Here is a 14,707-nt window from a genome sequence, read left to right on the forward strand (position 1 = left end):
GAAGAGGAGACCTGCCCCCCGCAGGGAGCTGCTCCCGGTGCAGCCTGTGCGGGGCGGTGGGCCCAGGCTGCTCCCAGCGGGGCGAGTCCCGGCCTCGGGCAGAGGGATGCGGCTGCAGCGCCCAGGGTTTGCAGGGGGTGGGGGAGGGGCAGCGACATGTGGGGAGCCGGGGGGAGGGGGAAGGGTTGTGGGAGGGGGCAGGAATTGGGGAACAGGGATGCAGGAGGGGGGTGAGCAGGGATGTGGGAGGGGGCAGGAGGGGAAGGGGAATGTGGTAGGGGGCGGGAGGGGGGTGACCGGGGATGTGGGAGGGGGCAGGAATTGGGGAACAGGGATGCAGAGGGCGGGTGGGGGAAGACCGGGGATCTGGGAGGGGGCAGAAATTGGGGAACAGGGATGTGGGAGGGGTGTGACCGGGGATCTGGGAGGGGGCAGGAATTGGGGAACAGGGATGTGGGAGGGGGCGGGAGTGGGGTGACTGGGGATGTGGGAGGGGGTAGGAACAGGGATGTAGGAGCGGGGTGACCAGGGATCTGGGAGAGGGCAGGAATTGGGGAACAGGGATGCAGGGGGCGGGAGGGGGCCGGGGGATGTGGGGCGCTGGAGGGAGGCTGGGGGAACACACAGGTATCGGGGCAGGGGGAGAATTCTGGGGCTCAGGGGAGCAGAGCTGGACTAGAGGGAAACTCTGAGTGTCCGATAAAGGGAATAAAAGGGGGGCTGTGGGGGAGGGGCTGTGGGGGGGCTGGAGGGAGACTATGGAGCAAGCAGAGACTGGCTGGGGAGGGCAGAGCCAGAGGGCAGGAGGAGGGAGTGGGGGCAGAGATACAATGGCAGCTCCCCCAGCCCATGGGGTAGGAGTTTGGGAGGGGCTGCCCCGCCCAGCAGCCACTGGGACTCTTTTTCCCTAGACATGGTCAAACCAGGGATATCAAAGGTGAACCCGGAAGTACTGGGTTTACTGGTTTGCTTACCGGTTAACCGGACCTTGCCAGTTAACCCCGCCGACCGGCCAGCCCCCCTGGGCCAGAGGAGTCCCGGCCGCAGTGGGCTGGGTGGTGTGGGGCAGCCCCACGCCGGTGGGCAGGCAGGATCCCAGACAAAGCCACGCTGGAGTGGCTCCAGCCCTGTCTGCGGCAGCCATGGCGGCCTGGAGCAGACCCTGCCGTACCTGGTCGGTGGGACCCCAGCCCCGGCTGCCCTGTGCCGGCCCGCTGGAGAGACCTGAGGTAAAACGGTTAACGAGTTCAGTGATATAATTCTAACCGGTTAATCGTTTTAGCAAATATTTACATCCCTAGGTCAAACAATCATGGGGGGGGGGGGCACCAGACTTCCCGCTAAGGGCTCAGAATTTGCAAATATCCCCCCACCCCCTATGCGCGCACACGCCCCCTGCTCCTAATTTACAGTCTCATTATTTGGGGATCTTACTCCTGGATGATAAATGTTTGGGGCTGACAGGACTGAACAGGGTCCCTCTCCGATTTCTGTGTCAACCAGAGTCACCGCTAGCAACAGCAGGAAGGGAGTTCACCTCCCAGTTGTTTTGGTTTGATTCTGGTTCAGTTCCATTCAATACGTTTGGTTTCATTTCTGGTTCAAGGCCACTGAAAGAAACAAAAATAGAAGTTCAGTTACTGGTTTAAATCCTATTTCAAACTTAGTGGAGGTAAATCCAGCTGCAATTCAATATTGGAAACTGTTTGGATTTTTGATTATTTATTTATTTGGTAACTTTAACTTTACATGAGTTTCCCTAGTGTTTTTGTGTGGTCAAATATACATGATTATTTTTTCCTACATAGTCTGTTTGAGAAACCTAAAAAAACCATATTTAAACATTTGCTTTGTCATACAGGCCCTCTGCAGTGAAAGGACACATTGGAGGCCCGGAAATTGTCTTTTGACGCTCACGTGTGTTATGGAACTGCCGGTATGAATTTTGGTAGTTGATTTAGCGTGGGCGTGACATTTTTCAGCTGTTCCCAGTAGTTCAATATGTTTTCTTTCTTATGGAGACGTGGCCCATCTGTGAATGAATCAGGAATTGGCCCAATCCTTTTTTGAGCTTTCCATCATCCAGATATCGCTTCCTTTTTAGAGATTTCACAAGCGTTCAGAAGACATTCCAATTCATCTTTCAGTTTCAGACGTGTCTGACATTGATTCTCTGATATCATTATTTCTGACTCAAGCATTTCCATCTTCATCCACTTTTTGGTGTCATGAAATTTTGCCTTGACTTTGTCCTCTGCTGACAGTGGGGGTTGATGTCTAGGATCAAGATATATGTGTGAGAGAAACAGATCTCTCTGGGGTAGGGGTGGGTATCAGACAGTGCCGCGGAGGGGGCTGGCGGGAGGCTTCAGCGGGGAAGGGAGTTTGGAGCTTGAACCCTGCCTCAAGTGGGGCAACTGGAGGGAGGAGCTGCCACAGGGGTGGGGATGATGGGAGGAGGCATGTCAAGGGGAGAGGTTTGGGCAGCCATTACCTTTGCCCTTGGACTTGAAGAATTATTATGAACTTCAGGTCCCAGGGAGCATCCAACCACTTCTCTCCCCAGGGGTATCTCAGAGATGGATCATCTACCTCTGGGCCTCCTTCTGCCTCCCATGGTGTGCAGGCAGCTCCCAAGGTTTCCCTCTCCCTCCCTGCTCTTTTGGGCTGGCCCCCTTCTCTTCTCATTGTTCTGGGGCCATCACTAGCCCGCTACTCTGTTGTCTTCTCTTCAAATGAAAATAAGATCTCTGTAGGTTATTATTATTTTTTTTATATAAAGAGCTTTAAAAATGCTGAATCTTTCTTTTAACTGGTAACACACACACACACACCGCCCTTTTTTTTTTTTTGGTTCAGTTCTGGTTCAGTTGGTAAAACAAATGCATGGGTGAGATTCGGTTCTGGTTCATGTACGAAATCCGGGGTTGAACTGGGTCTCCGGTTCCGCTATGGGTCCAGAGCGGCAAATGAGATCAGCATCAGTCTGACTGTCCCTGGGGGCTGCGGGGGCAGCGCAGGGAGGCTCGGTCGTTAGCTGCCCCCAGCAGAGGCTCTGGTCATTGCTCAGGCCGAGGAGTCGGTGTCCGTCTCTCCTTTCTCCTGGGTCTGGAACTATCCCCCTGGGGCAGCCCTGGGCTCTGCTGGCATCAGCTCCTGAGCCAGAGACTGCAGGTGATGCGAGAGATCTGGGGTAAGTGCTGGGGCCTGGCTGGAAAGTGACTCTGCAGAAATGGCTCCTGCTCGCTCCATCTCTGCCCCGAGTGTCTGCGCAGCGCAGAGCTGCTGCCCCAGTGCCCCCAGGCTCACCCCCGTTAGCAGTGGCTGTAGCTATTGGCGAGGAAATGCCCACGGGAATGCAGGACAGTGACCGGCTCTTCGTGCAGGAGGGAGAGGGGAGAGACTGGACGGGGCAGCTGGAGCAATCAGTGGGGAGGGAGGTTCTGGGCACCCAGCCTTGCCCAGCTCCATTCCCTGCAGCCCCCTGGGGCAGTGACTTTCCTGGGAGAGGGGAGGGGCAGAGAGAGGAAAAGCCAGTTCCTGCCTCTGCCTGGTCCCTGCGCTGCTGAGGGAATGGGCTGTTCTGGGGACAGTGTCGTGGGATCCCCCAAAGCGGATCCTTTGATTCTGCTCTTTTCTGGCATTTGGCTCAGAGACTCTGTTCCTGGGATAGTGTAATAGCATCTGGTGGGTTTAGTCCCGGGGGAGAGGTCGGGTCTGTGCTGTAATAGCGTCACTGAGGCTTCTCCCAGCATGGCAGAGTCTAGAGTGTCTGTCTACAGGGACAGACCCTGGGGGAATCGGGGTGTGAAATGGACTAACACTCATTCAGAAACCTCCCGAACTTCCCTTCTCACCCTGACAGGCTGCAGAATAACGATCCCGTTTTGCTCCAGACCGTCCCATCTTCCTAGGGGCCGGGGCAGGGAAATGGCTGTGGTGGATCCAGCTCAGGTAGGAGATTTTGGGGGAGCTGCTGGGGAGGGTTGTTGTAGAAGGGGAGGGTCAGGAAACACTCAGGCTCAGGTTTGGGGGGACAGGGACTGATAAACCTGCTGGGACATGCTCAGCCTATGGCCTGGTTTATGAACAGACCCATTGGGAGCGTGTGAACATTCCCCCATTTCTGAAACTGGAAACACCCCCCTGGACAGGGCTGGGAAACCAGAGCAGAGCACTGGAGCCTGAACCCCCTAGGCAGAGACTGCAGTGAATACAAAGGGGCGGTGCTGGGATTCCTGTCCCTGTTCTCTGCCCAGAGCTCTGCCTCCCACATCACCCTGTGCCTAGTAGGTGGGTGGGAAATGAGAAGCTCCTGGCCCCCTCTGTCTGCTGGGAGGGACAAGGAGCGCTACAGGCTGAGCTAGCCAGGCTTGTTGAAAGCCTTTACACCTCCCCCACAAGGGCAAGGAGGCAGGCAGGCAAAAGAGAGGAAAAAAAAAAAAAGTCCCAGGTCCCCTTCCTCTTTTTCTCCACGGCCACTGCCTGCCAGCAAGAGTCCTTTTCCTCGACCTCCCTCCTGTGCCGTGGGGCACTAAATCGCACCTAGACAGCCAGCTGCATCCCAATCCCCCATGCTGAAGCCTCCCTGCCAAAGTCCTGCACCTGGCGCCACATCTCGCTGGGAACTCGACTTCTTGTGCCCAGAGAGTCTCTGCCCCTCAGTAGATGACCCGAGAAACAGTGTCCATCCCCCTTTTCTAAAGAAGGCTTTGGCGAGGCTTTTCCCCTGTGGCCTAAGGGTGAAGGTAGCTGACTTTAGATCAGGCAATTGAGGGGTCAAGTCCCTTCATGGTTGTGCTTGCTTAGTTTTCCGTTTGTGCCGAAATTCCTGCTTTCTTCAGGCCTGGAACCTCTTCTTGGCCGCTCAGGCCCATGCTCTGGTTTCAGCTAGAGCCCCAGGACGGAATTGGGGCGTAGGGCATCACAAAGGCTAGAGCGGGAGCCTTCGTTGCTTCCAGGCCAGCCTTTGCCATTCCTGACTTGCCAAAGAGAATGGGCGGATGCCCAGGCTAGTGTGCAGAGCAGTTTCCCTCTTCCCAATGTGCGCCTGTCCCTCTGCTTCAGGGGGCTGCTAAATAGCACCTTTGGAGCCCGGCTGTTTCTCTGCTTCTCACCAGCTGGGGAAAATCTCCTGCCCCACTGGGAAATGAGCAACCTTGGAGCGGGAATGGTAAGAGGCCCCAGCAGCGGGGCTGGCCCTGCTCTCCTACCGTCTTCTGATGTTGGCCACAGAGCATCAGCAGCTGCCCCCCATGCTGGTCTGCGGATGGCCTTTCAGTTGGTGTCTGGTGTGCCAGGGAGCAGGCTGGCTGGTGTCTTTGTGGCTGTCTGCAGCTCACGCGCAGGCACGGTCCTCCCCTCCTCTTGCCCCACCCTCGGTTGCTCTGTGGCTTTTAAGCCTTCCCTTGGAGCTGTCAGCACCAGCCGCCTCTGCTCTAGGAGCCCGGAGGAGGAAAGTGTGCTGGGCTCCAGCCTGGGGCTCTTCCTCCCTCCTGCCTATCAACCCTGGGCCTGGGCCTCCTTTCGTTACGCGCCATGTGGGCAAGAGTCAAAGCGCGGCAGCAAGTGCAAGGGCCAAGCTTGTGGGCATCTGGTGAAGCTGCGAGAATCGCAACCCTCAGGACTGCAGCATCTCTAGCCAGGGTGTCGAGTTCTAGGGCCCGGCCCATTGCGGCCATTCCGTCAAACCAGCCAGAGCGAGGACCTGGCACCAGTGGGCGCTAGTCACCCGGCAGGAGGGGAAAGACTTGCTCTTGCACAACTCAATAGAAGGAAGCAGAGCTCCCAGGGCTTGGCCACAAGCCAACAGGGTACCCGGTGGTCCCATGGAGAGTTGAAGTGAGATGGTAGGAGTCAGACTCCTGCATGCTGACCATTACACCAGGGGAGGGTGGGGAGCAGCTGTGTCCGGTGCAGGGCATTTGGAGTCTGGGGGCTGCGGCAGGGACAGTGGTGCCTGGGCTGCTGCTGCCCCCAGCCAGGTCTGTACTGGGGAGAGAGCTGCATTAATTAATATGGAAATATACCTATCTCACAGAGCTGGAAGGGACCTTGAAAGGTCATTGAGTCCAGACCCCTGCCTTCACAGCAGGACCAAGTACCGTTCCTGACAGATTTTTGCCCCAGATCCCTAAATGGCCCCCTCAAGGATTGAAATCATAACCCTGTGTAATGCAGGGGGTCAGACTAGATGATCAGGGCTGGCCTTAGAGCCTTTGAAACTATGAATTTATGAACCTAAAGATGGCTGTAACTGCTAGTGTGAAGGTTGCTGCTCCTGTCCAAGAGGAGATGCTTTGTCTGAGGTTTCCTTGGGGAGAGGCACCAGGATCCCTGTTCCCTCTTTCTCATAACCTTCCTTGGACAGAGCACATCACAGGTTCTCCCCTTTTGTTCTGTAACAGGAAACCTCCATCCACCAGATCTGTAATTCCTCCCATCCTCACACAGTCGCTGGCTACATTTCCTATCCTGACTCTCACCCCATGGATCTCATGCCTCCTCTGCCATTGGGCAGACATGGAAACAGCAAAGGTCAATTTCTATTTTCTTTGGTCATTGCCTGGGTCTCGCTGCAAAACTGCTTCATTATTAACCCCACTCTTTTGTGCACAGAATGTTGGGACTCTGGGAACAGATGGGGCCAAGCTGAAAACCAATAAACCTCTGTTCCCAGAGAACCTAGGAAAAGGAACAAAAGATTGTCATCGAGAAGGTTTGAGGGTCTGGAAGGATGGATTTGCAGCTGCAAATATGTTGACTTATTCTCAACTATTTCAATATCTGGAATATATTAGCATGGGGAAAATAATCAGTAAACTTTAAATGAAGAATTTCCCATACTATTTATAACATCAAGTCAGAAGTTGGGCCACCAACACAATAACAAAGAAATCACACCGAGACCCATGACCAATGTAGGCTACAGTTTATTTAAACCCCTTTCCTGGAAAGGAATTGTAGGGGGGAATTTACACATCTATTGTATATAGCCCAATGGGGGTATAGTAGAATTTGTAGAGAATTTTGAAGTCTATCTCCATGAGCTTATTTCTGAGAGAACTGCCAAGATGACAGCCAGGGGATGGGAGTGGAGCTGTATCACTTTCAAAGCTTAAGATTTCTTTCTTCTGCATTATTTGATCTCATTTATGTGTGTTTCAATCATGTAAACAGATAGATATTGTCTCAATACACATACATTAGCCAATCATTACATGAGACAAAAGGTTTAGATTCACAACTTGAAGGCAATGAGTGAATTAGAACATAACATAACATAAGAATGGCCGTACCGGGTCAGACCAACGGTCCATCTAGTCCAGTATCCTGTCTACCGACAGTGGCCAATGCCAGGTGCCCCAGAGGGAGTGAACCTAACAGGCAATGATCAAGTGATCTCTCTCCTGCCATCCATCTCCACCCTCTGACAAACAGAGGCTAGGGACACCATTCCTTACCCATCCTGGCTAATAGCCATTAATGGACTTAACCACCATGAATTGATCCATTTCTCTTTTAAACGCTGTTATAGTCCTAGCCTTCACAACCTCCTCAAGTAAGGAGTTCCACAAGTTGACTGTGCGCTGTGTGAAGAAGAATTTCCTTTTATTTGTTTTAAACCTGCTGCCTATTAATTTCATTTGGTGACCCCTAGTTCTTGTATTATGGGAATAAGTAAATAACTTTTCCTTATCCACTTTCTCCACATCACTCATGATTTTATATACCTCTATCATATCCCCCCTTAGTCTCCTCTTTTCCAAGCTGAAGAGTCTTTAATCTCTCCTCATATAGGACCCGTTCCAAACCCCTAATCATTTTAGTTGCCCTTCTCTGAACCTTTTCCAGTGCCAGTATATCTTTTTTGAGATGAGGAGACCACATCTGTACGCAGTATTTGAGATGTGGGCGTACCATCGATTTATGTAAGGGCAATAATATATTCTCCGTCTTATTCTCTATCCCCTTTTTAATGATTCCTAACATCCTGTTTGCTTTTTTGACCGCTTCTGCACACTGCGTGGACATCTTCAAAGAACTATCCACAATGACTCCAAGATCTTTTTCCTGACTTGTTGTAGCTAAATTAGCCCCCATCATATTGTATGTATAGTTGGGGTTATTTTTTCCAATGTGCATTACTTTAGGGGCAACTCCAAGGGAAATACTATTTATGGAGATATCAATCTAAATTTTACGTGAGTTTTGTTATCTTCCCTTTAGGTTCTATCCATGGAAATTCACCCATACTCGTCTGCTGAAAGATAAAATCATGGATATCTGCCTCCAGAGAACGTGGAAGGCTGACGCAGACGGGGAACTTAAAGATGCCCACATTCAAATCAAAACGGGATGTTGAGAACTGACTGTTGCAACGCTGGCCCCCACCAGTCCCTAGGACAGGGGTGGCCAACCTGAGCCTGAGAAGGAGCCAGAATTTACCAATGAACATTGCCAAAGAGACACAGGAATATGTCAGCAGCCCCCCATCCCCTACCTCCCTCCAGCTCCAAGCACCTCCCGCCCACCAGCAACCCCACCAATCAGCGCCTGGGAATCTGGGAATTACCTTCTGTAAAAACTCATCTTCTTTCAAAAACGTGTGGAAATAGCTGATTCAAGAAGTTGTTGACAGATGGATAGTACGCGTCTATCAGCAGCTCCTTGGGTCACCAGCCGCTGTCAACCAAGCCAGTTGGCAGACTGAAGGCAGGGCAAGAATGCTGAAGCAGAACATTCTTTGCTGTTGGGATACGTGACATCACAATAAACTGATACAGAAACACACCTGGACACCCACCCAGAGAGACACGCACCCACAGAAGCTACTAACATTTACAACATTGAGAGATGCACTCAAAATCTCTAGGAATTTTGATTTGGGGGAGGGGATCATAGGTGCTGACTGCATGGGTGCTCCAGGGCACCCAAGGGGGAAAAATTAGCAGGTTCTTAGCACCCACTGGCAGCCAAGCTCTACCCTCCCCCCAGCCCATCTCCCGCTAACCAACTCCGCCCCCTCCCTCCCAATGTTTGCCTGCATTCCGGACGCTCCCAGTGGGTGGGGGAGGAGCAAAGCCGTAACTCACCCAGAGACGTGATTTTATGAAAAGGTTCGGAGGCCCAGAAACACGTTGAAAATGTTGGAAGGCCCTGTGGGAAGGAGCAGAGCGTTGGGCCTGTGGGGTCGATACGATGACTCAGGGGAAGCTCTTTGGGGCAGGGAGAGCTTTGTGTGGCTGGGCAGGGCCTAGCAGAATGGGGCCCCGGGCTCAGACTGACGCTGTGCAGCCAGTGGCAGTACAAACAAATAACAATGGGGGGGCGGGAACAAAGCGACACATCTAATCGTTGGGATTTTACACAAAGACCTTTCAGAAGAGCCCCAGGCAGTGTCTGAGCTGGCTCGGATGAGGCAGCAAGGGGCAGCGCAGCCTGAGCCAGTGAAACTGCCAATCCCCCAGGGAGCAGTGGAAGCAGGTCCAAGCCGTAGCAAAGAGCGGGTCCTGCCGGGAGACGGGAAGCAGGCAGATGGCAGCTCTGTGGGACAGAGAGTGTCTGTTTGTTCTGTATGTGGACGGCACCTGGCACAATGGGGCTGGTCCCTGAGTGGGGCCTGTGCACAATGCTAATAAAAGAAGGGGATTTGTTGGATTACTGGCGAGCTCTGAATCCCCTGAGTGCACAGGTGGCAGGTGACGGGGCAAGCCCTGGACAGACGGGATCTGCCCAACCAGGGCAACATGTGCAGGATGGGGAAGGGGAAAGGCCATTGGGAGATTTTCGGCAGAAGCAAAGAAATTGGGAAACTAGCCCAACCATGGTGGAGTGAGGCTGTTCCCTGGGCTAGATCTCCACAGACAGCAGTCATGGGCAGGCTGGGAGGGATGGCCTGGATTCACTTTGGATTGGCTCCAGCGTAAATGAGACGAGAATTGTCCCAGAAGGGCCCAGGTACAAGAGTGACAGACACTGTAGGTTTAGCCTGTGAATAAAAAAAATTAGGTGCATTATAAAACAGTAAAATAACCCCCCTACTCCCCTTCTCCTGATGGGCGACCCCAAGTCTGACCTTGTACCTGTCCATCGGGCATCATCACTGAATGGGGGAGCAGTTAACGAGGCACGACAGGGATTAGCTGTAGCCCCCTCACTATTCAACTTTGTAATTAACAATCTGGAAGTACATATAAAATCACTGCTGATAAAGTCTGTGGCTAGCACAGCTTGGAGGAGTGGTAAATAATGCTAATGACAGGGAGTTGTACAAAGCAGCCTGGATGGTTTGGTAAAGTGGGATTAGTAAAACAAATGCAGTTTAATACAGCCAAAAGCCAGGCCCTATAGTTGGGAACGGAGGCTGGTGGCCACACCTAGAGCCTAGGGAACCGTAGCCTGGAAAGCAGGGACTATGAAAAGGATTTAGAGTCATAGACGAGAAACAGCTGAACCTGAACTTCTGTGAGCTGCTTTCAGGTTAAGCCTGCAGCTTTGAGCAAGTAATTCAGACCCTGGGTCTGTGTTGGAGCAGATGGGCATGTCTGGCTGAACAAGACAGGGTGCTGGGGTCCTGAGCTGCCAGGGCAGGAAAGCAGGGGCAGAAGTAGTCTTGGCAAATAGGTTGGCAGCTCCCAAGGGGCTTTCTGTGATCCAACCCGTCACAAGGGACAAAACACTCCAATCCCTCCCGGTGGGAGGAGCCAGGTTTGCTCTTCAAATTCTGTCCTTGGTAAATATCCAGGTCTGGGAATGTCCCACAACAGCATTTTTAATGGGAATCTGGCTGCAGAACAATTAAACTGCTGACAGCTCCTATGCAGCAGGGGTGGGAATTCAGTCATAGAATATCAGGGTTGGAAGGGACCTCAAGAGGTCATCTACTCCAACCCCCTGCTCAAAGCAGGACCAATTCCCAACTAAATCATCCCAGCCAGGGCTTTGCAAAGCCGGGCCTTAAAAACCTCCAAGGAAGGAGACTTCACCACCAGTCTCTGTGTTCTGTCAGTGCAGCTAGAGCAATAGGAAAACCTCACCACTCACTGTAGCAACTGTCTACTCCAAAGTACTACAGGAGCATTTTAAGTGTAGACAGCCTGAGAGTGAGACCAGATCTACCTCCAGTTGGCACTAGGGATGCACCAGCACTGAGACTATAGCAATGACAAGAGTTCAATGCTTCCAGAGTTGGCAGGATAAAAACCTGTTTGGAAAGGCCCCAAGGGATTTCTAGTCCAGCACCTTAACCCCTCAGCCACAACTATCTGATAGCCACTAGCTTCCCTACACTATGATTCTCTTCTCAGTGAATTATCACTTCACATTGTTTGCTCAGACCAGCCTCCCCGGCCCAATCACTGCTGTGCGGGGCTGTAAGTGTGTCCATTGCTGGACAGCAGGAATTCCTGCCCATTTCCCTTCCGGCTGGAGCAGGATTGGAGTGTGTTTGTGTTAATGACATCGCTGTAGATTGTTGTTCGTTCCCCATCTTGACAATTCAGACAGTCCCTTTCCCATTCAGATCTCCAGCATCTTGTTGCAATAGCAGGGGTCCACTTTTCTCTGGGGCACTGACACGTTTCAAGGGTTGGTGAGTGAACTCAGCCTTGCAGTCCGTCCTTGATGGGGCGGGGCAAGGGTGGTCAGTTTTGTTGGGTCAGAAAGTTGGCAACCCTAGATCCAGGTGTTGGTGTCACTAGGCATAGCTACCAGGTAACTCCGGGGAGTGGAAGGCCAAAAGTGCCGATGAAGCTCTTCTGCTCTGGGCCTACCAGAACTACAGTGACTCCATCTTGTGAACTCTCACCTACTTCTGTGCTAACTGCTGACATGCTGAAGCAGAAATGGAAGGGTCAGCTTTTCTAGCAGGCAGCTGCTGTAAACAGGCCTTGCAAGGCCAAGAGATAAGCAGACGAATGGGAACTTTTCTAATTGTAACTGCCAGAGAAGGGAGGGGTAAGAGGGAGTAACAGAACAAAGGCTTACACAGAAACTGCTTGGAATATAAAAGGGAAAATTTTATTTGTATGTGCTGCACTTGATTTGAGACATGCTGGTCTTCTAGTGCCATTTCAGAGCTCTGAAATAAACTTGGCTTGCTTTCTCCCCTCGGTGTCTTTATTGGTGCCAAGCACACCGGGCAACGAACTCTGTTTGCCATCGCGGGGCCCAGTTGTGGGCAGGCAACACAGGGGAAACAAAAAGAACAGGAGTACTTGTGGCACCTTAGAGACTAAAAAACACCCAACGAGGCTGGCCAAGGGCAGGACATCAGCTTGGAGGGGAGGGGAGGGGTGGGGGTGGCAGTGACATCACAAAGGCCTGTTGCAGGAACTCGGCCTATTGGGCAAATGTGGTGGGGAGGGGGTGACCTCACAGAGAGACCCTGACATCAGCCGGGCAGGACAAAGGTGCAGGGCCAGGCCAGTCTCTGAGACCCCCCCGGCTTTGCTGCCGCAAGTCTCCTTCACGAGGTCTCTCCTCGAGGACTGAGAGAGAATTAGGATTCACGGATGTGAGCATGAGGAGGAATCTTGGTGGAGTTTTCTCCTTTCCTACCATTGATTGTGCCAAAAACAAACTTCCCTTTTACAAGGTAAGAGGCCCAGAGAGGTTTGGAACCTGTTCAGTCTGATCCCCCTGGTGCAGGCAGCATTCTAGGCCCAGGAAACACTGGCTTAAGGTGGCCAAATTTGATTTCCTGCCTAGGACTTTGACGCTTGGAATCCCTGGGGACATTGGGGTTTATCCTTTTTGGTTTCCCTTTTCCTCTTTCCTCCCTCCTTTCTCCTCTTCTCTTGCTTCTTTTTCCCCTTTCCCCAGCTTCCCTCCCTCTACCAAGTAGGGGTGTGTGTGGAGTGTGGATGGGGTGGGGGGTGCTCTCATTGCGGGAGGTCCTCACAAAGAGGTGGGGCTGGATTTGAGAGTGATCCCCTCTGATGGTGACCTGGGTTGTCCTTTGGGACATCTGGTGAGACCTCTCAGCCTCCCTCCCCTCAGAGTCTCAGTGCTGATTGGCCGAGCAGGGGGCTATCAACAGCGAGGAGACTCAAGTCCTTTTGGTCTCTTTTCAGATCAGGCAAATAAGTCACAACCAATCCAATGTATGGGATTAATCTTGCTGCTTCTCTCCATTAATTGTCTCTTAGCAGGTCAGCATTTCCTCTAGTTGTCGAGGTCTTCTAAAATACTGGCTGAATAATTACTATGAACCACTGTTGGTCTGTAGCTCACTTGAGAGCACTTTATTCTGATCAGTCACTGTATGAAATTCAAGATGTCACAGATAGTTGAAAGTCAGGAGCAGTGTTTCCGCACATTTTTTATGTCCCTGTGCGGAATGAATTTTGTGATGTGCACCAATATGTGCAATTTTGTTATGTGACACATCACCTGTATATTGCTGCACATCACAAAATTCATTCTGCACATGGATGGTGTGTGGCAGGGGTGAGGCTGAAGGGTTCGGAGTGTGGGAGGGGGCTGAAGTGGGGCAGAGGTTTGGGGTGTGGGCTCTGGGGTGGGGCTGGGAATGAGGGGCTCACGGCTAGGGGAGAGGGTTGGGGTGCAGGGGGCTAAGGGCTCCGGCTGGAGGTGTGGGCTCTGGGGTGGGGCAGGGAACGAGGGTCTCAGGGCTAGGGCAGAGGGTTGTGGTGCAGGGGGGTGAGGGCTCCGGCTGGGGGTGTGGTCTCTGGGGTGGGGCTGGGAATGAGGGGCTCAGGGCTAGGGTAGAGGGCTGGGCTGCAGGGGGGTTAGGGGTCCAGCTGGGGGTGTGGTCTCTGGGGTGGGGCTGGGAATGAGGGACTCAGGGCTAGGGTAGAGGGTTGGGGTGCAGGGGGGTGAGGGGACCAGCTGGGGGTGTGAGCTCTGGGGTGGGAATGGGGATAAGGGGCTCAGGGCTAGGGCAGAGGGTTAGGGTGCAGGGGGGTGAGGGCTCTGGCTGGGGGTGTGGGCTCTGGGGTGGGGCTGGGAATGAGGGGTTTGGGGAGCAGGTTGCCCCAGGGAGAGAGGACTCCCCCCAGCCCTCTCTCACCACAGCAGCTCAGGGCCAGGTGAGAGAACACCTGTCTCCTGGCCGCAGCAGCTCTGGTGGGGCTGGGCTGGGGCTGGGGCTGACGGAGGGGACAGGATTTATTTTTCCTAAGTCAAAACGGGGAAGGGAAGGAGTTATGCTTCAGTTTTTACCTTATAAACTTTGGTCCTGTCTAATATATAAAACGCTATGGGAATAAGACACCATGTCATGTGGTGACATCACAAGAGCAGAGGCTGTGAGAACTGCGGCATTCGAGAGGGCAGGGGATTTAGAGTCAGATTGCTTCAAATGCTGCATTCGTCGGCTGGCATTTAACAGCAACGCTTAGCTAACAGAATGGAGAAAGGAATTCTCTGCTAAAGATTCAACCTGCCCCTTTGGCCAACTCCACCCCTTCCCTGAACAGAGTGTGCTCAGAACAACACTCCCCCCCCCCCACACACACACAAGCCCACAGCTGGGCGCCCAGCACAAAGCAAGGGAGGGGGTTGTTTGGCTTATTTTATTTTTACTTCGTAAAACGTTTTTTTCAAAAGCATTTTCTGCCCCTGTTTCCTATGGTAAGGAAGCAAATGGTTGTGGGGAAAGGAACCTGAGAGTGGTGGAGCCAGGGCAGTGGGGGGAAGTTGCCGGAGGCTGAAGAGGGCAACGGGGGGCTGAAGGTGACCA

Source organism: Chrysemys picta, chromosome 17 (assembly GCF_011386835.1).
Source record: "Chrysemys picta bellii isolate R12L10 chromosome 17, ASM1138683v2, whole genome shotgun sequence".
Classification (NCBI taxonomy): Eukaryota; Metazoa; Chordata; order Testudines; family Emydidae; genus Chrysemys; species Chrysemys picta.